Source organism: Typopeltis vanoorti, chromosome 25, assembly GCF_054136105.1.
Source record: "Typopeltis vanoorti isolate ZY-2024b chromosome 25, IOZ_Tvanoo_1.0, whole genome shotgun sequence".
NCBI classification, from domain to species: Eukaryota; Metazoa; Arthropoda; class Arachnida; order Uropygi; family Thelyphonidae; genus Typopeltis; species Typopeltis vanoorti.
Window position 1 is genome coordinate 41,216,261 of NC_143573.1, and position 24,858 is coordinate 41,241,118.

The 24,858-nt window shown below is 35.8% G+C and overlaps 1 protein-coding gene across 4 annotated transcripts in view; it reads left to right on the plus strand.

The window, feature by feature from the left end:
* LOC150092682 (condensin-2 complex subunit H2-like) overlaps positions 1-24,858 on the plus strand; it is a 266,667-nt gene that overhangs the window by 231,456 nt on the left and 10,353 nt on the right. The window lies entirely within an intron of this gene.

Below are 24,858 nucleotides of genomic sequence, written 5' to 3' on the forward strand. Positions count from 1 at the left end.
GTGCTAGCTTAAGAAAGGAATTCTTGATTGTTCAGCTGAGCGTTAGCAAAAGTATGGGAAGAAGAAGAATTGAGATCTTTTTTGCAAGAAAAGTTATGTTTTGGAAGCATACTAAAGGTGACTGGGTGGTCATTACCCCACCAAAGGATGCCAGTGGAAATCAGTTTAGGTACTGATGGTAGAAAATTTTGAAGATTGAGATGTTTGAGCACTGCTAAGTTTGTAATAGAAGTAGGAGAAATGGAAAGGAATGTCATCAGCAAAACTATGGATGGATAGGGGTTGACATCAGTGAAAGTAGGCCATTTATGTATGAGAGGAAGAGGGTAGACGAAATAAGAGCATTAAGAAATACCTGCATTAGTAGGAAAATTCAAAGCAAGAGAGAGAACATGGCAGAATAATTTGAATAGGCTGGAATTGTGAGCATGTGAAAATGACTGTCAGTTGAATGTTAGTAGATGTGAAGTCATGTGCTTTGGTGTAATAAAATATCCAGTGTCATATTATATTGGTGGGATTATGCTAGAAGAAACAGATCAGACTAAGAATCTTTCAGTTTTAGTAGATAGGAAGTTGAAGGGCCATATAGCAAAGATTTCAAATACAACTCAAAGGATAATTGCACTGCTTAAACAAACCTTAATATGCAAGGATAAAGAAGTCATTTTGCCACTTTACAAAGCCATGATACAACCTCATTTGGACTATTGTTGCAGGTCTGGTGTCCTGGTTTCCATGGTGATGCTGATACAGTGGACAGAGTGCTAAAAATAATATCAGGATTGTGGAATATGGATGATGAAGACTGATTGAGAAATTGTGGACTGCAGACGCTAACAAATATCTCAATCATTATATGATTGAGACTTACAAACTTCTGAAAGAGTCATACAGGATACCAGTAGATGAAATTTTTCATTTTATGGAGAGGACAAGAGGGCATTCAGGAAAGGTTAGAATGAGTACAGTAAAGAAAGGGGATAGCTAGATTTTTCTCACATACAGTGGTGCATGATTGGAATGCCTTTGGAGGTTGTATGAATTCAAGAAAAGGTATGTCAGCTGGTGTGGGTGATATGCATTTTTCGTCAGCGAGTCTGATTCTCTGAAGGTCTCTCTCTCTTAATAAGTAATAATAATAACATCCTTAACATCATTGTTTAAGTTGAGTCTCAGCGCATGCAGGATTCCTAATGAGTGGAAGAAGAATAAGATAATTCCAGTATAATTCTTGTGGTGTGTTCATCAAAGTATTGATGACAACCTGGTTTGGAATTGCATCCAAAGGTATAGATAACACTAGGATCCCCCCTACAGAGGACAGCATGGTTTTGTTAAGGGATAGGTCTTGCTTAAACAACCTGATTATGTTCTGTAACAATGACAGCAGAGTAGGATATAAGTAGAATGGATATACTATAATTCTTCTGGGTTTTATCAAAGCATTGGACAGGATTCCACATTGGAGGTTATTATACAAACTCAAAGGGATGGGTTTGTGAAATGAAACTTGTGACATGGATTGGAGAGTAGCTGACTGATAAGGTATCAGAAAATAATCCACAGTGGTGTTGAGTGTGTGTGTGAGGAGAGGAGGGTGACGATTGTATATTAGAAGGTTCTGTGCTTCTTACCAGCTATTGCTAACTTTTATATTAATGATATTGGGAAGGTCCTTGAGTGTAATATCCAGTGATTTACCGATGTGCTTGTTAGAGAGAGAGAGAGAGAGAGTGATAAATGAGCTTATACAAAAATCCTTGCAAGTTGATTTGAGCAGATTGGTAATATGAGCAAATGACAGTGAATATCAGTTTAATGTTGATGAGTTTAAGGCTATGCATTTTGGATGGAGGAAATTGCAGGCATCATATTATATTAATGGAAATTTGTTGGAAGTAGTCAATAAAGCTAGAGACTTAGGAATTGTGGAGAGTGAGTTAGTTTATTGGACACACACACATCATACATGGTTAAGTCTAGATAAGTGCATTGTTGAAGAGAGCATTAACTTTTATGAATAAGGATAGTATTCTCCCATTATTAGACTTTGATAAGACCACATCTAGACCACTGTGAGCAGTGGTCACCTAGATTCTAAGGAGATGGGAAAACTATTGAAAAGATCCAGCAGCAAGTAACTAAGAAGATAACTGGCCAGTGGAATAGTGCACGTGACAGCAGACTGAAGAGATGTGTTTCTCAAAGTTTGTGGAATAGATGAAGGAGAGGAGATATGATAGAAATATACAAGTTAGTTGGGGGAATCTTACATTATAGACCCAAGTAATTTGAACTTTAACTTAACTTGTGGGATAGTCGTTCATGGAAGCTGGGAGTGGTTAGGAAGAATGCAAGGTCTATATAGTCTATATTCTCATGGCATGGAATGGTCTACAGCAGGAGTGTCAAACTCAATTGGACCATGAGCCAGTGCCATAAAAGTGCATCTCAATTAATTTTTTTAAATTAACAACGAAAGCATAAATATAGTTTACAATCGATTAGGATCGGATCTAACATTGAAATTGCGATATAAATTTTTATTATTGCAATTATATTATAGCAGGTCATTGCATCCATATTGTAACTATAAATGTCGTATGAAAATGAATAAATCGATACCGTATTTACTCGAATATAGCACACTTTTTTTTCCCAAAATTAAAGCTAAAAAATCATGGTGCGATTTATATGTGGGGATTTATATTTTCCAAAAAAAACACGGCTTAACTTCTTGTTACAGACCATATAAGAAATTGGCATCCCTTATCCGCTCCACTAAAGACCAATTCCCCCCCCAAGACCTACCTGGTGTATACCAGGTCCCTTGCAGCTGTAAGCTATCCTACTTTGGCCAAACAGGCAGGACAGCCAATATCAGAATTACAGAACACAAGGACTACATCCAGTTCTACCAATATAGCCACTCTGGCCTTGCTGACCATGCTCTGGATACCTGCCATAGAATACGGTGGAAGAAAGCCACGATCATTCACCGTAGTAAATACAAGTACAAAAGGCTTTTCATGGAATCAGCCTCAGCCCTAAGAAACAATCCAAACCTCAACAAATTTGGCTGCATGAGACTGCCTCAAATTTGGGAAACCTACATCAGAAGACCTCAGCCCAATTGCCCAAGAATACCAACATTGCCTAGGGGATACCAATAGGACTTTATGAGAAAGAATAGCTTCCTGCTTCATCCTCATTTGCTGTTTGCTGTGCCTGCATGCAAGTGTCTTGCTCACAAGTTCCTGTTGAAAATGGCAACATGACGTTGCCAAAATATTGGATTTGTATTAAAAAGTTATTTTAATGTATATCCTAGTCTACGTTGTTATTTTCCTAAACTATTTAGTAATTATATACGGGGATTTTCGGAAACCAAAGTTTTCAGGAAAAAACTGAAAATGGGGATGATTTACAAAGAATCTCCTATTCACTATCGCTACTTCCGACCTCAAGAGTGGTTTCTTTGTATGTATTGTCAAAGTCCTCTACCCAAATAGCATCATCTTCTTTCCCATTATTTCAAGTAAAAATTACAAGTAATTTACAAGACTTGAGATACATAATGAACAATCCTTCACGAATTGAGAAGTGAAAGCAGAGCGTGAAATAAACAGCAATGATAGGCCAGTAGAGATAGACCTGTGAAGACGTGCATGTGATTGGTGTGGTATTAACAAAAGATTGCACGACTGCGACCAAAAGACAAAGGCAAGCTGACAATTTTTGAGTTGAAATGCTAATTCTCTTCAACCGAATTCCATAATATCTGAAACTGCCATAACAACATTCGCTATATATGTCTCAGTTTTAACACGTTTATGAATTTTATTGCTGCTTTGCATTTGAGCTGGCAGGTGGACTCACACACATCTAACTAAAAACAATAGTTTTTAGTTAGATACTGTGCTTGTCAGTGCAACACATGGTTTTGCTTGAGTCTAAACAGCGTGGTTAATGTGAGAGGGGACATGTGATTCATTAGTTAGTACCGTTTTTATCCCAGTTGTCTCTGATTGCACTATTTGTTGAGAAATATATTACACAGACAGCAAATGTCTGTACGTTATTCAGTGATACAATAAAATTACTTTTTTTCCCTTGCATCTGCAGTATAGTGGCTGTTGGGGAGGGCATGTTGTTTACTGTGGGGAGCGAGTTATTGCCTGAAGTGAAAGTGTTTAAACTTTTTTTCCTGTGCAATGTATATGCAAAACTTTTTAATTTCTTTTTTGTAAAGTAAATCAGGGGTGCAAGTCATACATGAGGGCGAGTTATATTCGAGTAAATACAGTATTTCTGTTTTATTATAAAAAGCAGCCATCCTTTTTTTAAATCTTTCCTTGAGGCATCACGGGCCGCAAGAAATTGCTTTGCAGGCCGCCAGTTAATACCCCTGGTCTACAGTTAGATATTGTATATGTATATCTTTCTAAATGCATTCAAGGAGAGATATAAGAGGTATTTAAATATGAATGTAAATGGACTGTTGTTTCACGAGTCTTTGAACATTTTGGAGGAATATTCATAATAATCAGTTTAATTAATTATTATTATTATTATTATTACGGGTATCTCCATGGAGTCAGTAGACTCATCGCGGGAGACCCAAACTAGCAAAACAATATCTGTCATATCTCTTCTTGAATTCATTTACAGACGAAGAGCTCACAACTAAGTCAGGCAATGAATTCCACTCATTCACCACCCTCCAGGCAAAAAACCTTGCTCTGACACCTTTGCTAACCACACTCTTCTTTAATTTCCAGAGATGACCTCTTGTTCTTCCATCACTATCACACAGCTGAAACATTTCCCCTGCATCAATCCTATAAAAACCTTTTAGTAATTTGAATGTTTCTATCATATCCCCTCTTCTTCGCCTATCAACCAATCTCTGCAATCCACAAGCTCTCAATCTATCAATGTAGGGAGCATTTTTTATATCTCTCACCAACTTGGTCACTCTTCTCTGAACCCTCTCCACAGCCTCCTCATCTCCAAGGAATCCAGGTGACCAGACCTGAGCACAGTAATCCAAATGTGGAAGTATCAATGCTTTATAAAGGGGAATAATAACCTCTTTATCTCTGGATGTCAGTGTGTTCCTCAACAACCAAGTAATCCTATGTGCAATCTTGGACACCTTAGCAATGTGTCCTCTGAACTTCATCTCCCTATCTACCAATACCCTTAAGTCCCTAGCCTCATCAATCTCTTGGAGTACCTTTCCATCGATGTAGTACACAGCTGGTAATCTTTTAATCCCAAAATACATGACTTTACACTTTTCCACATTGAACTGACATCCATTTACTTTTGCCCATTTTACCAGCTTATTTAAATCCTCCTGCAAACTTTCAACATCAGCTTGATTTTTTATTGCACTACACAACTTTGCATCATCAGCAAACAACTGAATATCTCCCTTTAAGCCGTTTCCTATATCATTTATATACAAATTAAACAACATTGGCCCAAGCACAGAGCCCTGAGGCACACCACTGGTCACCTGCCTCATTCTGGACTCGGCTCCTCCATACACCACCTTATGGTATCTCTCCCTGAGCCATTCTCCTATCCATATCACCAATTTAATATCCATTCCCATCTGCTCCAATTTGCCTAACAGTGTTCTATGGGGTATCCTGTCAAAAGCCTTAGCAAAATCCAGAAGTACCGCTGTGTAGCCAGTTCCTTTGTCCAACTCTGATGTTATTCTATTATGAATAGTTAATAGATTGCTAAGGCAGGATCTACCTTTAACAAAACCATGTTGGCCTCTATAGAGTATCATATCCTGATCCACCCATTCTTGAATTTTGTCTTTAACCAACTTTTCCAATACTTTTACCACTACTCCTGAGATGGTGATTGGTCTGTAATTCAATACCGCAGTTTTAGAGCCACCCTTATGCAAAGGAACCACTTTGCCTAACTTCCACTCCCTAGGGACCATACCAGAGTTCAAACTTAAATTAAATATCCAGGTAAGAGGGGTTGACAATTCATTTGCACATTCACGCAACACCCGAGCTGATATTCCATCTAAGCCTACCGCAGTGTTTGCATTTAAGTTTTGCAATATATTTAATACCTCTGATTCTTTAGCTTCAATTCTCACATTAGGTATTGCTATAGGTATAGAGATATCCTCACTTGGGTGATAGACTTTTGAGAAGTGATCACTCAGTAACTCGACTATTACATCTGATTTTGTCACCTCAATACCATCAGCACCCACTAAGGTTATCCTTCCGAAGTCATTCTTCCTCTTACTTGCCACATAGCGGAAGAACTCTTTGGGATTACCCTTGATCTCTTTGGCTAAGGTCTTCTCATAATCTGATTTAGCTTTTCTTACTATGCTGGTAACCTTCCTAGCTTGAGCCTTGTACTGCTCATGGGTGTCCTGATCGCCCTTCTCCTTGTAAATTCTCCATAACATTTTCTTTTTTTGCAGTTCAAGCTTGATACTACTGCTCATCCATCTAATGCCTGCCTTGTTTGACCTCCTGACCATGGGGACACAATCTGATATTGCTTTCCTCAGATACCCGCTGATTTTATCCCAAGCACTGCTAACATCTTTCCCTTGCAATATGTTCTGCCATGGGATGGCTGCAAGCTCACTCCGAAGCTTGTTATAATTGCCTAACCTGTAGTTCCGTACATACCCCTTCTTAATAGAAAAATCCACAGATTTTGCAACCTCCCAAGTCAATACCACATGATCGCTTTCACCAACTGGAGGTAATGAGAACACCTTACTTATGCATATAACCTCTGAACCAATAACCAGGTCCAACACTCTCACTCCACGTGTCCCTTCAGTTACGTGCTGTTTCAAGTAATTATCTCGTAGAAGATGTATGAACTCCATTTCCTTTTTGCTACGTGATATTTCCTCCTTCCAATTGATATCACCATAATTAAAAAACCATAATCCATGACTATCCTTCTTTGTACTTACCACATAAAAGAACTCTTTAGCATTTTTGTCCCCTTTTTTTAGGCTCATGACTGATTGCCTTTCTCCCTATATATCCTCCACAACTTAATCTGATACTGCTTCCTTTTACCATCTTGGCTATCTTTCATGCACTGCTGAAAAATAGTCATGATGGTAAAAGGAAGCGGTATCGACTATCTTTCATGCACTGCTGACATCCTTTCTTTGGCACTGCTTGAAGCTGCCCCTAAGCTTGTTATAATCATCTGCCCTATATTTCCACATATTAAAATTTAAATTTCATGCATTTGGCAGCCAAGTCAGGAGTGAATAATCATTCTTCCCCCAGTTGGAGGTTATGTATCCACCATGATTGTGGACAAATCCTCTGATGGTATCAACACATTCAATACTCTCAAACAATGGAAACTCTTTGTCACATGCTGTTTCACTTATCTCTTAGTATCTGTATAAATTCCATTTCCCCTCCTCCATGTGGTCTTTCTTTCTGCTAGTTTATGTCTGTATAATTGAAGTTCTGCCTAATTACATTAGCTGACTATATATTTTGTTCTGCTGGGTGATTTGTCACTAGAAAGTCTTGAATGAACTGCATCTGTAGTCCTACTGACCTCTTAGTTTCTTTTCTTTCTTTTGGCTGCAATTCATATCTTATCATCAGCATATACCCCTTCCTCATCCTTTTCTCTTTTTCTTCCTGAAAAGATCTTCCTGGAATGCCAGATTTTGTAGAATGATAAATTAAACTTGACAAGAAATTATATTCTTGTTTAATCCCTTATCCAAGTATAAGCAAACAAAGTTTGCACATGAGGTATCTTCATGAGTAGGGTATTTGCATACACAAGCTTTTGACTTCACATCAGTTGCCTCAGTATTTCATAATGCAAAGCATACTTGCTTTTGGAAGTGTATATTGCCAAGATAAGGACCACTAACCAGACTAGTTTGGATCTTTATTGAGTTCCCAATAATGGGAGCCAGAACCAGGAAGATACAAAGGTTGAATTAATGCAGCAGTCTCATACAAGTAGCCTGATTATGAAGATACCTCATGAGCAGACTTTGTTTGCTTACACTTGGGTAAAGGATTAAATAAGAATATAATTTCTTGTCAAGTTTAATTCACCTTGTAACCAAGTGATAAAACTCATACAACTATTTGGTGAATGATGTTAATATATTACATAGAATTATATAGAATGGTAGATAGAATTACATTTACATTGACAGGTGTTTCTGATACACAATGATCTCTTACAATATGTATATATATATATATATATACAGTCATTCCTCAACTTACATTCGTTCGAGTTACGTCCGTGATCCTATAAGGGAATAAATAACATTTCGGCTATATATAGAGGACCTAAATCAAAAGCGCATACCCCTTAGCACTGTGACTATAACCACTAAGGCACTCAACTCATGACTCTTCAACAAGTTGAAGGAGAAAGCAGAACCCGATTATGACTACGAATTCAATGCTTCTTCCGCTTGGTTCATGAGATTCAAGCAGAGTTTTGTGCTGCATAATGTGAAAATGTATGGGAATCTGAAAGTGCTAAGAAGGCTGCCAAGGAGTTTATGGAAAAATTGGATAAAATTATTACGGAGGAAAATTATTTTCCACAGCAATTATTTAATATGGATGAGACATCCTTGTTTCGGAAAAAAAATGCATGAGTGGACATTTATCTACAAAAAGCTGAAATCTATATCTAGTTTCAAAGCTCTTAATGCTCGTATTACAATTCTGTTACTGGTAATGTGGCTGGATATAAACTGAAACCATTTGTGATATGGCACAGTGAGAATCCACGAATCTTCAAAAACATTAGGAAGCATACTCCCAATTCATTATCGGAGCAATAAGAAGTCGTGGATGACTCAAAAATTGTCTGAGGATGCCTTAATCAACTGTTATGCAATGAAATAAAAAACTATTGTGTGAAAGAAAATGTAGAATTTTAAATTTTATTAATTCTAAATAACGCTCCGGGTCATCTGTCTTGTAAGTCTTATAGCGGTGATCTTCACCAAGTTCAAGGTCATGTTTCTCCCTCCAAACACTACTTCATTGATCGAACCGATGGATCAGGGAGTTCTTGCAGTGTTTAAGGCTTATTATCTATGGACAACTTTTTCACAAGCCATTTCTGCCACTGAAGGAAATGACCAGACTCGCATGTAATTATGGAAAACATTCAATATTTATCATGCTATTAAAAATATTGCTGTGGCTTGGGACGAAGTGACCTCTCAATTATGAGAGGCATATGGAAAAAGACATTAAAAAGATGCATGATTTTGGAAGTTTGTAATAGTGGGCCTAGCAAACAATCTGAATCTCGAAGTGAATATGACGACATAATTCAACTCAGAAAGTTCCCCTGAAGAGTTGACCAACGAAGAATTGGTCGAACTGGAGAAACAACTGTTGCAGAAGAGGAAAAAACGAGAAAAGGAAGTGGGGAAAAGAGAAACAAGGAGAGATAGTTAAACAATTCACAGTGAAGGGTCTTGCAGAAATGTTCTCTGCAGTTAGCGATGTTCTCAAAATGGTTGAAGACATGAGCCCCAATGTTGAATGCTACTTATTAGTAGAAACGAAAGTACATGACGTGTTTGCTTGCTATGAACAAATTTATGATGAAAAGAAGAAGAGGAATAAGCAAAGCACATTGGAATAGTAGCAGTAACACACAGTACAGTTTTATAATAAGGTTTAAAAATTAAAATGACAGTATACTTATTACTGTTAAGTGCCTAACTCCTATAACTCTGTTGATTTAATGTATCGACTTACGTCCTGACAGATGGAACGGAACCCGGACATAAATCGATGGATGACTGTATATATATATATATATATATATTGTGATGTGATGTATATATTGTTTCCAGCTACAAAAGGTTGTAAATGTATAGTACTATGGGTTGAATAAGAATTTTTTCTACTTTTAAGTTTATATGTTTTTGTATTTCTTTAAATTTATTTTTTACATAATCCAGAAATGCTGCTATAGCATGGAACCTTTTTCAAACCACCTAAGGCCACCAGTAAGTGAGATAATGATTTCATACTAGGCAATCCAATTCATCTCCCACTTAAAGACAGTCACAAACATCCATGTCCACAGTGGGATTTGTTTCCAGGTTTTTCCTCCAAGAAACTCAGAGGTTGTCATCATGCAGAATAGGCAAACTGCCAAGAAGAACACAACACATGCAATTTATGGTTATAATACACTGGCCTCATAGCCTTAGTTCCTTTGGCCATAAATCCAAAACAAGCAAACAATCGACCATCCGTACAAAGACAGTATGATCACTCTCATCAACTGGAGGCATAATGGTCAACTCATTTATAGACTGATTCTCAGATGCTATTACTAGATCCAGTGTTCTTGTACCACAAGTCTCTTCCATCGTTTTTTTAAGGTAATTATCCCTCAGTAATTCTATTAATTCATTTTTCATTGTTTTGTATGTTTTCTCCTTCCTCCAGTCTATATATCTCATTTGTGTATACATTTCATAGTCATTTTCAGATAGTTTTTTCAGTCTATAGCAGCACTCAGTTATGTATTATGTCCTGCTTATCCCTAACAAAACATGTTGCCTCCAATCCTGTTTTCTATATTATGCATACCTGCCACCACCACCACCATTAGAAAAGGTTAGTATTTATAAATAGTATATATACTGCTACCACACAGACTGTTCGTAGGGAGATGTCAAAAGCACAGTAAATTGTTGCAATATCCAGTCATTGCAGTAACAGATGTGACAGGAATTGAGGTAGGACTAGATATTTAGAGGCACTTCAGAAGAAGATGAGTAAACCTTGGATGAATGACAAGATACTGAAAATGATGGAGGAAAGAAAGAAACACAAAAATCATCCTGAATACAAGAACTTAAACAAGAAGATCAGGAAAGAATGTAGGATTGCAAAAGAACTATGGCTCAACAACAAATGCAAGGAAATTGAACTTCTGGACAAAAAAAAGCACAAAACCAGAGAACTTCATAAAAAGGTTAGGGAGGTAACTAGCAAATCTTGCAAAATCGGTAGGCTCTCATTGCATTGAAAATACCAGTGGAAACATTTTAATGGAGAAAGACAAAATAAGGGATAGATGGGTAGAGTATTCAAAGGAACTCTACAATCATGACAGAATAGATAAGCCAATGCAAAAAGATTTGGAGGAGGGTCAACTATTCTTACCTGGGAAGTAACAAATGCCATTAGGAAACTGGAACCAGGAAAAGCTCCAGGATGGAATTATGGCAGAATATCTAAAGGCTTTAGATGATAAAGCTATAAGATCACTGGCTGACATATGTAACAAAACATATGAAACTGGACACCTACCAAAAGATTTAAGCACTCAATGTACCAATACGTAAAAAATCAAAGACAATCAAATGTAAAGAGTACAGAACAATCAGTCAGATAGCAAAAGTTATGTTATATATCATCCTAGAAAGAAATAAACATAAAATCAAAATGGAAATTAATGAAACACAATCTGGTTTTCAGGAAAATAAAGGAACTAGAGAAGGACTCTTCAACAGTAGAACTATTATAGAAAGATATCTGGAGAACCAGAAAGAAGTCTACTTATGTTTTATTGATTACACAAAGGTCTTTGACATTATACACCCTCTGTCCAAAAAGAAACCGAACTTTTGATAGAAAATAAAACACAGGCCAATTATAATTATTCAAATCATTTATTTCAATCAACATACTCTTCCTCAGCTTCGATACAGCATTTGGCATGGTCAATTAACTCGTTAAATGAATTTTTTATATTGATTTTTGGGATACTATTCAGGGACGTGGTTACTGACGCTTGAACATTTTCAATAGTGTCATATCGCTTTCCTTTCATTGGCAAATGAAGTTGGGGAAGATAAAGAAGTCACAGGGTGCTAAATCAGGTGAATACGGCAAGTGATTCCACACACAAACTTAGTTTCGGTGTTCAAAAACTGTCTCACAATGTTCGAATGATGAGATGGTGCATTATCGTGCAAAAGTGACCAGCTGCCTGCATCATGATATTCATTCCGTATGTGACGAATTCTCACTATCAATCGCTTCAAAACTTCGAGAAAAAACTTCAAAACTTTAAAACTCGCCATCCGTTTGGCCAGGTGGAACGAATTATTTTTGGATAATGCCATTGGAATCGTAGAAACAAATCAGCATTGTCTTTACTTTTGACTTCTCCAAGCGACTTTTTTTTTTTCAGATGCCCCTCTTCTGGTGGTCTCCAATAGCACATTGGCGCTTTGTTTTGGGCTCATACTCAAAACACTATGTTTCGTCACCAGTAATGATTGTTTCAAGGAAGTGCGAATTCTTACAAGCGGTTTTAATGAGGTCCTTGCAGGGTTCAATTCGTTACATTTTTTGGTCATTGGTCTACTTGTGGTGAACAAAGGCCCAAACTCTCGTACAAAATGTTGTGCACAGTTGATTTTGGAATCCCCAATTCATCTTCAATCAATCATATTTTAGAAAAGTTCGGTTTCCTTTTGGACAAAGGGTGTACAACATGAACAACTAATCAAATGCATCAGAAATTTAGGAGTAGATGGTAAAGATACCAGATTACTGATAAATCTATATTGGGAGCAAACTGCCTCAATAAAAATATCAGGAGAAATCTCGGAGAAATTTCCAGTAAAGACGGGTGTCAAAAAAGGCTGTGTTCTTTCTCCTATATTGTTTAACCTCTATACTGAAAATATCTTCCAGCAATTAGAAGAATTTAAAGGAGCCAGCATAGGAGGGAGAAATATAAACAACTTAAGATATGCAGATGATACAGTACTGCTAGCTGAAAATAAAAAAGATCTTCAAAACCTACTAGAAGAGACACTGAAGCTAAATGAAAAATATGGACTTAATTTCAACTTCAAAAAAACCAAAACCATGCTGGTAACAAGAGAAAAGGGGAAAATACCCAATATAAATATTAAGATCAGAGGAAATACTTTAGATCAAGTAGAGAGGTATATATATTTGGGTCAACTAATTACAGAGAATGGAAAGTGTAATAAGGAAATATTAAGAAGAATAGAAACTGCTAGATCAACCTTCATTAGCATGAAAAACATTCTGACTTCAAGGGAAATTTACACAAAAACTGTCTAAATGCTATGTATGGTCAAAACTGCTATATGGAGCAGAAACCTGGACAATATCAAAATATTGGGAAAATAAACTAAAAGCCTTTGAGATGTGGATCCTTATAAGAATTCTTAGAGTCCCATGGACTGCCAAAAAAGATAATTGAGAAATATTAAAGTTGATTGGAGAAGATAGGAATCTGTTGAAAACCATTAAGAAAAGGAGAACTACCTATCTTGGTCACATATTAAGGCATAAATCCCTACAAAAAACACTTCTAGAAGGAATGATACAAGAAAAAAGAAGAATTGGAAGACAAAGAACAGATTGGATGGGAAATATTAAAGACTGAACCTTTTTTGTCCTATGAAGAATGCAAAAGAGAAGTACAAAACCGTACATGGTGGAAGCTCATGGTAGTCAACCTACTGGAAGGAGATGATATCTGGTAAGACAGATATTGTAGAATCTGAATGTGAATATGTCTGCAGGACTGGATGAAATATTGGACTACATATTATGAAACTGTGTAGAGGAATTGGCAATGCCTTTAACTGTCCTGTTTAATTTAGTCTCAGCTCTAGTCGGGTCCCAAGAAAATGGAAGAAAAAAAAATAGTTCTATTGCATAAAGTAGCTCCAAGACAGAGGCCACAAACAGTAAATTGACAACAGTAAACAGTAAAAACAGTAAACAGTATTTCAGGAGTGGTAATAAATGTATTGCAGAAGTTAGTCAATTGTAAAATTTAGAAATGGGTAGACATATGATGCTCTTGAGTATCATATGTCTATTACTAGATCCAATTTCTTGATTCAGAAGGGCTTCATGAAGAATAAGACATGTAATTTATGAGTTATAATAAATTGACTGATGAGGTAGTTAAAGGGAATGGCTCACAATGATACTGCTGGACTTGGCAGTATCCATGCAGTAATCAACAGGATATTGTGTGGAAGTCTTTGGAACAAAGTGGAAAGAATGGGAAAAGATTTGAAGAGAAATATTCAAGTATTTACTGATGCAAAAATGGTAGTATAATAGGTAATGAAAATGATGTAAAAATCTATAGGATGATTTAAATAGACTGACAGTATGGGCAGAAGATAACAGTTTAATGTGAAAAATAGTTAAGGTTATGCAATTTGGGATGAGCAATGATGGATAGGAATTTAAAGTTCCATGGACATATTGCAAAAGTGGCTAGTGTAGCTCACAAAAATTGCTTGGTAATTTAAGAAAACATGACAAGGAGATAAGGAAGTTACTTTCCTCTTTATATGGGTTTGATACTGCCATGTCTGGAAAAGATGATGGGGGAAAGATCCAGAGGTATATTATCAAGATATTTGAATGGTCTATGCAGTGCTGTTTCCTGTGAATATAGACTAAGGTATAAAATATGGGTCACCTCTGTAAATTGGGTAAGAGTTTGATTAGTAAGGGCATCAGCCTGGATTTTTCATTTGGAGAAGGGCGAATGGGTGGAATCGGTTTTTCCAGTTTGTTCTGAGTACTTGTGTAGTGAAATTTATTTTTACACGGTCTGGAAACCCTGCTCTAGAAATTAGATACGGAACTTTTTCAGACATCTTCATTTATTTCATATGTCTATATTTATATCTGGAAGCCTCCATAACTCAGTCAGTATAGATGAAGCCCTTTGGTTGGAAAGACCTGGGTTTGATTTGCGTCAGTGACGTGAGGAACCTTTATCTGGTCTCTTTCGAAGAAAGGTGAGTTAGCTGGTCTCATATGGAGGTAGAGGGTTTTTTTCTCCCAGAAACTTGAATTTTTTGTCCCTCATAACAGACAAACCGGCCAGTAGAACACATGCAATTTATGGACAAGAATACTTAGAGGCATAGGGGATAACCACCTTATCCTCATATCACGGTTAAGAAATCCAAGGATACTCGGAAGGTCATCGGCACTTAAGTGCCTGTTAAAGCCACTGATGAATTATATCTTATTTCCCTGTTTAAAATAATTTTCCTTTGGTCATCATCATCATGCTTTTCAAGGATTTAGGCTGAGAGTGGCCTGTTCTGGCCTTAGAAGTCATTGTTGAATCGCTTTAGAGGACATCCTGGTTTTCTTTTTTCTGATGGTTTGTAATTTAAGGCTTGTTTTTGGTAATCTTTCTGTTTTCATTCTTTCAGCATATTCCATTATTTATGTTTACATTTTTTAATTTTTTTCTATTACTGATTCCTGGTTTAATTCTTTCATAATTTCTTCATTTCTTTTGTGATTGAATAGAGTATATTTTGCAGTTTTTCTCATAAATTTCATTTCAGCTGTTATTAACCTTCATTTGTGTTTTTGTTTTATTGTCCAGATTTCACTTCCATACAATAGGACTGGTAGGGCTAATGTATTGTATACTTTTACTCTGGTTTATTTTTGAACTAGGTTAGGTTTAAATATTAGGTTAAAAGCCAGAGGATGGAAATAGACAGTATAGTGGTTAGATGGATCAGAGATTGGCTCTCTGACCGATGCCAGCAGGTTGTGTATGATGGAGCAGTGTCTCAAGAAAGAAGGGTAACCAGTGTCATGCCCCAGGGTTCTGTTCTTAGGCCCCTGCTGTTTAACTTGCTTGTAAATGATATATCATGTGGACTGACTGGGGATCTTCAGTTATTTGCTGATGATGCAAAGTTGGGAAGAATTATAAGTAGCACTGCTGATTCTGAATCTCTTCAGGAAGATTTGAAGAGACTTTTTACTTGGACAGTGGGGTTGTAGTTTTAATATCAATAAGTAAAGGTGTTGCATTTTGAAGTGCAGAAATATTAGGCTGTGTACTATATTGAAAGTTTATTTTTCAGTTGGTTAGACTATAATAAATTTAGTTTAATCCTTTATCCAAGTGTGAGCAAACAAAGTTTGCACCTGAAAGTATCTTCAGGACTGTTGGATAATCCAATATCTCCTGCTATTGCCAACTACTTCATGGAGCATTTCGAACAGCATATCTTTGACAACATTACACCCAGACCTAACATTTGGTTGATATGTGGATGACATTTTTGCCATATGGAAGGGCACCTCAGAAGAACTACAACAGTTTCTCTCAAAAATTAATGCACTTCATCCAAGGATCCAGTTCACCCTAGAAGTAAATAAGCAGTTAGCCTTTCTAGACCTCTTGATTCTTCGCCAACCAGATGGTTATCTACAATTCACAGTCTATAGGAAAGAGACTCATACAGGTCAGTACATCCACGCTGAATCACATCACCATCCCAGCCAAAAGGCAGTTACTATAAAAACACTAGTTCATAGAGCCAACTCCTTTTGTTCTTCAGAAGAACTTTTACAAAAAGAATTACAGTATATTAATTCCTCCTTCATATCCAATGGCTATAAGAAGTCCTTCATAAAAAGAGCTTTAAGTAGTCGTGCTCCAACATCCTCTTCAAGTACAGAAGAACCTACACGTATACCTATCCCCTATGCACACAACACAGGGTTAGTGAATGCATAACTAAGGTGCTAAAACCACTAAATATCTGTGTGGCTTTTCGACCCATCAGAAAAATCTCCACATTCCTAATGTCTCCAAAGGACAAGCTTCCACATCTCAGCTATCCAGGTGTCTACCAGATTCCCTGCTCGTGTGGATTATCATATTTTGGACAAACAGGAAGATCTGCTCAGGTCCGGTTAGAAGAACACCAGTCATACATCCAGTACCTTGAACCCGAACAGTTTGGAATTGCAGAACATACCATCAACACCAGACATAGAGTTAAGTGGAACAAGACAAAAGTCATTCACAAAAGTTGGTTCCTAATGGAACGGCTATACAAAGAAACATGTGAAACATTACTTCACTTCCCTAACCTAAACATATCCGATGGTCTACGTCTTTCCCCCTTGTGGGAGATAGTACTTTATAAAGCAGCAAATCTTTCCTAACATATAATTGTATGAAAGACATATATATATATTTATTTTAAAAAAAATGTATTTTTTAATATTTTTAAATTATTATAATTGAATAATTAAATTTAAATTATTAAAAATAAAGAAAATTAAAAAATAATAATTAAATAATTATTATTTAATAATTAAATTTAAATTATTAAAAATAAAGAAAATAAATAAATAATAATAATTAAATAAATTTAGGAAATTTAATCTTAGCTACTTAAGTGGCGTTTTGTGAATATAACAGTTATTGTTTAATTAGCCTTGTACCTGTACTGATGATGCTTGTGATGCTCAGGTGAAAATTCTACAAATAAAGAATAATTTACATGAGTTAATTCCGTTATTATAATGGTTAGTAATATGTCTACTCATGGTATTTCCTTACTGAAACCTATATTATAAATATGTTGTCAGTTGAATGAACCTCCCACGATGAGTCTGTCGACTCCATGGAGGGGTGTAATTATAATAATAATAAAATATAGAGTTAATTACACCTGCTATTTTTAAATATTTTGCCATTTTTAGGTTTGTATCTTTTTCATTTTCATCCTAGGTAGTTAAATGAATTCACAGATTCTAAAATCTTGTTATCTATTACTGTTTCAGTTCTGCAGGAATTTTTCTTATTGGATCTTGTCCTTTAAAGGCCACTGTTTTTGATTTTTCTGTTGATATTATCATTCCATAATCTTTGGCTATTTCATTTAAATTTAAAACATTTTTCTGTAAATTATCTTCAGAATTTGTAATTATTATTTGATCATCAGCAAAATGGAGAGTGTTTAAGTTCACAGTAGGAGAAAGTTTAATTACTTTGATGGAAATTTTTATTCCATTTTATTATTATTTCATTTAGATAAATATTAAAGAGAGTTGCTGAAGATTGGACATTCCTGTCAGGCTCCTTGGTTTATCTCTCTCGGATATGATAGTTCATAATTTAATCTTATTTGTATTTGATAATGTTATATATATATACTTATGATAGTTTTAGAATATTATTTGGTATTTGGCTTTCTATTAATATGTTAAATAAAATACTTCTTTTAACTTTATTAAATGCTTTTTCAAAGTCAGTAAATGTAACATGTGTTTCTAAATTGCATTCTCTTCTTTTCTCTATTATTAATTTCAGTCAGAAGACCTGGTCTGTCTTTCTTTTGGTGATGTAACTAAATTATATAATTACTTTCTTTTCAACTTTAAAATGCAGTTTATAAAACTTGAAATAACCTTGGTTTATGATCCTATCTGTGATAGGAGAATATCATTTATCTTTTCATGCAAGGCTAAATTATTGAAATTTAGATGGACATTGCAGGAATTTATCTCATGATGACAATTTTTTCCTATCACAAAAGAGGCAGTCTAGCCTACCCAACTAAAAATGAAACTAACTGCTTTGTGGTAAAAATGTTCCAAGTTACTTATTATTATTATTATTAAGATACAGGCACCTCTGTGGAGTCTGAAGAAGAAGCAGTCTATCCACACAAACTATCATACATCTCCTTGAACCCATTAGCAGACAGAGCACTTACAGCTGACTTTGGCATCCCATTCCACTTATCTGCAACTCTCCAAGCAAAAAATCTTGTCCTCACCCCCCCCTTACTAACCACACCTTTATTCAACATCCAGAGATGGCCCATTGTTTTGGATCCCCCCCCCCCCCCTCTAGCCAAGTGCTGAAACATTTCCCCTTCATCAGCCCAATAAAACCCTTTAAGCAACTTAAATGTTTCTATCATATCCCATCTTTTTTCTCCTATCAACCAACTTCTGCAATCCACAAATCCTTAATCTATCCTCATAAGGAACATTCCACAAACCATTCATTCACAATTTTGGTTGTTCGCCTCTGAATCTTCTCCACTGCTTCCTCATCCCCCTCCCCCAAGAAACACAGGAGACCAGACCTGAGCACAGTAATCCATATATGGATGTATCAAAGCCTTATAAAGAGGAATAGCTTCCTTATCTCTACTTGTTAATGTGTTCTTCAATAGCCAAGTAATCTTATGGGCTACCTTAGCAACTTTAGCGATATGTCCTCTAAACTTTAACTCTTTGTCTACCGCCACACCTAAATCTTTAGTTTCATCTATTTACTGAAATACAGTTCCGTCTGTGGTACACAGTTTGTAATATATCTATCCCAAAATACATAACTATATTTCTCCATATTATGCTGACACCCATTATCTTTTGCCCATACTGACAGCCTATTTACATTTTCCTGAAAGCTCTTCATATCAACTTAACTATAACTCTACCTAATTTCGCATCATCAGCAAACAGCTGAATATTTCCTTTCAGATTATTTCTTATATCATTTATGTATAAATTAAACAGCAGTGGTTCCAGAACTGTTACCTACTTTCACCTCGATTCTGCCTCTCCATATACCACTTTTTGATATATCTGTCCATCAACTACACTGTTATCCACTTAACCAGTCTGGTGTCATATCCATCACCATTTGTTCTAATTTGCATAACAGAGTTCTGTGTGGTATCCTGTCAAATGCCTTTGCAAAATCCAGCAAAATATCATGTAGCCATTTCCTTTATCCAATTCAGCTGTTACTCTATTATAAAGAGTTAGTAAATTACTAAGGCATGAACGATCCTTCACAAAGCCATGTTGACCCTCATACAGTATCATATTTTTATCTACACATTCTTGAATTCTCTTTTTTACCAATTTTTCTAGTACTTTTGCCACCACACTTGAGGTATTGATTGGTCTATAATTATTTGCTACTGCAGTCTTGGAATCTCCCTTATACAAAGATTTACTTAGAGCAGTCAACTTCCAAACATCACATGTAAGCAATGAAGATGGAATATTCATCACCTACGTGTGAGATTTTTTATTATTTTTAAAATAAAAACACAGATGACTACTATCACAGTTGTAGTCATCAGATTAAACCTAATTAAATATATTAGACATGGTTTCCTCAGTTGGATGACTTTCTTATTGAACAGTAGCATTAAAGGGATCAAAACCGGCATATTATTTGTGTATGTTTTTCTTTTTTAGACATAAAGCTAACCAGGAGTACTGACAATATTAATATTTCAATCTTCAGGAAACCAACACATACCTTCACGCATCCTCTCACCACTACCCTCCACAGAAATACGGCATTATATCTACTCTTGTACATTGGGCCAGATCCTTATTATCAGATGACGAAAAGTTTCAAAATGAACTTATTTTCCTCAAAAGGATCTTTATCAATAATGGTTTCTCTCCAAAAAGTATTGAGAAATTTCTATTTCACCGTCATCAACAAACCAATGAAGATTCTACTACCCCTAGAGCTTACATCTCCTTACCTTACATCAGTTCCCTCTCCCCCCAAATGAGCAAGAATTTTAAAAAAGTTCAACATCAAAACGTGCTTCTCTACTTTACCTAAACTCCGATCTATCCTTAATCGGGCTAAAGAAAAACATCATCTTCATTTCCCAGCAGTATACAGAATTATTTGTAGTGGTAAACCTTATTACGGTCAAACTGATAAATCAATCTTTCTCCGTCTTGAACAGCACAAAAGAGACATCTCTTATAATAGAATCCGAGCCAGCGCCTTCGCCAGCCACATCATGTTCTCTGTAAACTCTGATGAAGGCTGACAACACCAAATAGACTGGAATCTAACTTCTAATATTCACAAATGTTACAATCAACTTGAAAGACATATCCTGGAGTCAAAAGAAATTGCTCTCGATTCTACCCACATGAATAGCAACCTTAGCTACAATTTACCAGACTCTCAAAGCTCTGCTATTCAGTACTGGCGTTCTCGTGAGATCACTCGCACACATATAAATGTAGCCAGAACTGAAGGGTGGACTACGATTCCAACTTAACTACAGTTTTTGAAAGCTCTGTTGTAAGTGTGTAATGTTTCTGTCGGTCTTTTTGTATATACCTTTGTGCTTTGATACCTGATGAAGTTGGATTACCAAGGATCTAGTTGTGTCCTTATTAAACTTTTATTCTTAATTATCTCAGTGTTTTAAGTCATTAAAATTATTGAACATGTTCATAAACCTAGTCAATCTGCATACAAATATATATATATATATATTACATTACATTTATATATTTTTCCCTTTTCATTTTTTAGTCAAGCTTTCTTTTTACATGACATGTAACAAAGAATACAATAATACAATTTATTTCATTACTGTGTGTGTGTGTGTGTGTGTGTGTATATAAATTCAATGTTTCGTGTGAATCAGCTCCAATTTTACAAGAAAATTGATTGCTGCAGGAATGATAGTCTTAAAGAAAATATAAATACTACAGAAAATACACTTAAATTTTGGCAAAACCTATGGAACAACCCTAAGAGGCACAATAATAAAGCAAAGTGGATTGAACAAATTACAAACGAATCTCAAGAACGAAAACTGGGCCAACTAAAATGGTTCAAAAGCAAGCTAAAAGGGAAAAAAATTGGTCAACACCCAAGAAAGATGAATTACTTGGCTACTGGTGGAAATATCTGACAGGCTTACACGAAAGATTTGCTAACTAGTTTAACGATGTTTTAGAAGGACAAAGCAAAGAAGAGGCTCACAGCAGGGAAAACGTTTTTGATCATAAAGGATAAAGGTTTGAAGCCAAAAAATGTCCAACTAATAACCTGCCTGCCAACAAATTTTAAACTACTCACAGGCATACTAGTTGCCAAAATATATGGCTATCTTAAAGCAATTTCTCTTTTTCCAATTAAACAAAAAGGTAGCAGCAAAAATTCAAGAAGCAAAAATTACCAATTGCTGATTGAATAAAATGATTCTGAAAAATTGCAAACGTAGGAAAAAATAACAACCTTCATATGGCTTGGATAGATTATAAAAAAGCATTTGATTCAGTGCCTCTTAGTTGGATTTTAAAATGCACAGAACTATTTGTATTAGCAAAAATGTACAAAAATTTTTGCAAACCAGCATAAAAAATTGGAAAACAATGTTAGTTTTCTGAATAGAGAAGAAATTGGGGAGGTAAACATAAAAAGGGATATCCTTCAAGGAGACTGATTATATCCTTTATTGTTTATCTTGTCACTGATCCCCTTAACTAGAATTATAAATAAAACTGCTCATGGTTATCAAACTGCGCAAAAAATGCAAAGATATCTCACCTTGTATACATGGACGATCTGAAGCTGTATGCAAAATCAGAGAATTAACTTGGATCATTGCTTAATACTGTGCACATATTCAGTTAAGATATAGCAATGGAATTTGGCTTTGACAAATGAGCAATTGCTGAAATAAGAAGAGGAAAGTTTGAAGATCTGAACGGAATTGAGCTGCTCAATGGTGAAAATATCAAAGCAATAAAATTCAAAGATAGTTACAAATATTTGGGAATTTTAGAAGCATCAGAAATTCTGCACAATAAAATCAAAGAAAAATCTAGAGCAGAATACATAAGGCGAATAAGAAAACTCCTTAAGTGAATACTTAATGCTGGAAATTTGATAAAAGCAACCTGTTCTGAGATATTCAGCAGGCATTGTTGAATGGATCCAGCTAGAGGTGGAGAATTTAGACCAAAAAACTTGGAAATTAATGACAATGCACCATGCCCTCAAATCTCGCAGTGACATTGACAGGCTCTACCTACCACGTAAAAAAAAAAAAGGAGACAGAGAATTATTACAAAGTAAAGCAAGTTGTTGAAGAAGAAAAATGAAATCCGAATGATTATTTGCAGCAAACAATGGAAAAATTTCTCTATTTGAGGTAAGGAAAGAAGGTTTATTTAAACCCATGGAGTACAAGACCAACCAAGTAAAAATAAGAACTAGAAGATGGAAAAATAGGGCATTACATGGAAAATACCTTCACAGCATAGAGGACAGCACTGACAGCAACTTGACCTGGCAATGGTTGAGAAATGGAGCACTAAAGAAAGAAACAGAGTCGGTAATTTTTGCAGCACAAGAACAGGCCATTAAAACCAACGTTATGAAGGCAAAAATACAAAAAATTCAAGAAGACAGTAAATGCAGATTGTGCAAAGAAAAGGAAAAAAACGATAAACCACATTATAAGTGGGTGGAGCAAAATCACACAAATTGAGTACCATAAAAGGCATGATAATGTAGCTAAGATAATTCACTGGCATTTATGTGAAAAGTATGGGTTTAAAGTATCTAAAGACTATTAGAAGCATAAAGTTGACCAAAAAGTGATTGAGAATGAAAAAGCTAAATACTTTGCGATTTCACAATCCAGACTGACAAAAGCTTGAAATACATCTGATATAGTAGTGGTTGAAAAAAGTGAAAACAAACTGTATCATTTGCAGTGGGTTCAATGGCAGAATGTAACTGGTTGAGACTGATGTTGTGCACATACTGCATACATTATGCTCTCTTTCAGCACTGGAAAGTTATCAGGATGATCCTGATAGACCCTGTCTTTTAGAAATCCCCAGATCCAAAAGTCATAAGGGGTAGGATCAGGTGAATGAGGTGGCCATGCAGTGGGAAACGCATAGCTGATCACTCTGGCTTCTATGAAATGTTCTCGAAGAGCCTCCTGTATGGATTGACCAATGTGTGTAGGGTCCCCATCCTGCATGAAAATGTCTGAATCCATCCCCAGGTCCTGAATGTAGCTGTGGCACAACAAAATTGTTTATCATTATGTGATACTTCTCAGCAGTAACTGAGCAGGTCACAGGACCCAATTGGTAAATGTCCTCAAAGAAGAATGTAGTGATAAACAAAGCTGTAAACCCAGTTTATAGCTTTGTTTATCACTTAGTAGACAGTAACTTTGGGTGAATGCAAAGGAATTTATTGGATTACATGTCAGTTTTGCATAATCCATATCAGTAGTTGTGGGTATTCATAGCTCTGTTCAGGTGAAAGTGAGCCTCATTTTCCCACAAAATCATTCATGGCCACATAGCATCCAACTCACTTGAGAAAGAAATGTTAAAGTGAATGTCAGTTCTTGCACATGTACTGCAAGAACCAATGCTGTTATTCATGGCCTGCTTCACAACGACAGTAGCAACTTCATTCACTTGTTTTAAACTGATTGGTTTGCAACCTCTGCCAGGTTTAACTCCCAATGGTCCTGTTTCTTCAAAATGACTAATCATTTGTCACAGAGCATATGGAGATAGTGGACCTTGTCTACCTTTGTTCAGGTAACGAAATTCACAGAGTGCAGCAACAGCATTCCAATTGTTTGAGTAGTACAGCTTCATGAGCAAAGCACATTGGGGCAAGGTTAGTGCCATCACTGTGGACAGTATTAACAAACAGAATGAAGGAAAAAGTCCCATGTCCATCTTTTTAAACCCTCCTGGCAGCTGTCAGGTTCTGTGATATGCAAATTCCATGCATTCTGTGTTTACAGTGCTCCCTGGTGGTGAAATTTGGAACTGTTTTTTCTCAAATATCGCTTTTGCATGATACATATATATATATATATATATAAACACACACCAGGTAACAACATTTCATGAGTGTTTTAGTAATTATGAAATTGTGTTATTTTTCTATGCCTAAAGTAAATCTAAACTTGACTTATCAGCAAATTAACATATAGCTACATTGTTTTTAAAAAGGTCTAATTCTTCTTACACTAATAGTGTCTAATAAGTATATTCTAAAAAAAAAATTACAAAAATATTTGTACAAATCATTTTGTATAGTTTTCACACTGAATCAAATATTTTTTCTAACAATCTTTAAATTAATTATTTAATAACTCCAGCCAAG